We start from the raw sequence: 2,044 nt of genomic DNA on the forward strand, positions 1-2,044 counted from the left end.
AAGTTTTAATTATTATTCTTACTGTTAAAAAATCATCCAAAGTTATGTCAACCTTTAAGGATAAACTTTGGAGTATGTATTTAAAAGAACATGTTTGGAAAACTGAACCACATTTTTTAAAATTTATTGTTTAACTTTTAAGAAATATATTTTATTGATTTCAGAGAGGAAGGGAAAGGGAAAGTGATACAGAAACATCAATGATGAGAGAGAATTATTGATCGACTGCCTCCTGCATGCACCCTACTGGTAATCGAACATGCAACCCGGGCATGTGCTCTGACCAGGAATCAAACCGTGACTTCCTGGTTCATAGGTTAACACTCAACCACTGAGCCACACTGGCAATTTTTAATTGCCAGCATTATGCTTTGTTCTTGGTAGAATCATCTTAGTTTTTTCTTTTTATGTTCCAATTATAAACCTTGGCTATATTGACTTCTGTGGTAGTAAATTCATTTGGAAGAAAAGTCAAGGTCTTCCTCAAGAGAATAAGATTCTTTGTGGCAGTCAATAAATTCTTTTCCAATAATGCTGAGCTTCATCAATATCATATTCAAGCATAACATTAGCCCCCATCCACAGACACACTTTAACGGTAGGAGAAACTGAAGCTTTGCCATACAGGTTACCTGCCAGGAGGAATCTGGTCTCCAATGAATTGGTGGACAGTTCTTCTGCATGTATTTTAGAATTTCTAAAGTCTGCTTAATTTTAGGAATCTGACCTTTTAGCCCCCCTTTCTTTTGAACAAGGTTGGGTTCCATAAACTTTTGCTTCTGGTACTGTTCATCCAGCTTCTTTAGTGCTGGATATTCACTCATTGCCAGGCTATTTCATGAGGGAATCTACATCTTCCACAAACACAGCCCCAGGAATCCCTGGGTGGAGCCCTTGTCCACTCTCTGTAGCCCTTCTCCTAAGTCACAACCTATTTCGCGGTCGCCATTCTGGAGGAGCGAGAGTGCAACTCTTGAATGGTATTTTTAAAAGCAGTCTGCTTGGTCAATATCTGACTTTTCCATTCAGATCTGACTCGTTTACTTCACTGTGTGGTTTTTGTCCTCACAGAGGGATGATCACTATATTTCAAACACCACAGACTTCCTCTGCTTCGTTGCCTACAAGCTGAAATTTCAACTGTAATTGCTAGAATTTGTCTTTATTATCAGAGCATGAACTTTATAAAATAGAAGTCAGTATAAAATTAATGAGAAAGGACAACTTTGTGTGTGCTCAAAACGAATGGCCTCAAGTGGTAATTCAAAAAAAAACAATCTTATTAAAGCATTTTTCAAAACAGTGTAAGATCGATGACAGCTATTGCTTACATCCGGTGAGAAGGAGTTGCAAATCCAGTGATACTTTCTAGAAAACTTCACTTGTTAAAAAAAAAAAAAAAAAAACACACACACACACACACCCCTCCCACTAATCATTCCCTCCTCAATAAGATGCAGTATTAATCAAGTGGCTTAAATATCATGCTTAATCATCCTCTTTCGTTTTCTGAGGATTTGATTTGAAGCAAAGCACACAGCAGAAATAAAAGAGAAGTAGGAAAAAATAGCTCAATAGGGATTAAGAACATCGAATTAGAGCTGGGCTAAGAAATCTGACTCAGCCTGTAGGATTCCAGGAAATCTTCTTGAAACATTAATTTCATGGTTCTACCCAGTAGAGGAACCATATTGTCTTCTCATTGCCCCCTCAGAGATCAAATGAAAAAAATCCTCATTTCAAGTGCTTAACCAGTAACAGAACCAGAAAATGCAGTTTTCACAGTTTTATACTGTGTCAGAAGATGAGTGTGTGTGTGGGGGGGAGGGGGTGTTAATATAATTTTAAGTGATTAAAATTTAGACAAGCCCCAGGATCTTACTAGATAGAAAAAGGAGTTTTCTGAATGAAGACCAGCAGTATCCTGGGGTGTCTGATCCTGCTGCACTGTCTCTGCGGGAGGCTGCCATCTCCCCTGTGTGAGGATGTGCTAGGCTCCCGGCGGGAACACCAGGAATAAGATCTTCTGGCCTGGAAGAGCTGA

The 2,044-nt window shown here is 38.8% G+C and overlaps 1 pseudogene; it reads right to left on the reverse strand.

The window, feature by feature from the left end:
• Nucleotides 1-364: 364 nt before the first annotated feature.
• LOC103292990 (prefoldin subunit 3-like) lies at nt 365-926 on the reverse strand (annotated as a pseudogene).
• Between the last annotated feature and the right edge of the window lie 1,118 nt (nt 927-2,044).

The sequence above is a fragment of the Eptesicus fuscus genome, chromosome 13, assembly GCF_027574615.1.
Source record: "Eptesicus fuscus isolate TK198812 chromosome 13, DD_ASM_mEF_20220401, whole genome shotgun sequence".
In the NCBI taxonomy this organism is placed as follows: Eukaryota; Metazoa; Chordata; class Mammalia; order Chiroptera; family Vespertilionidae; genus Eptesicus; species Eptesicus fuscus.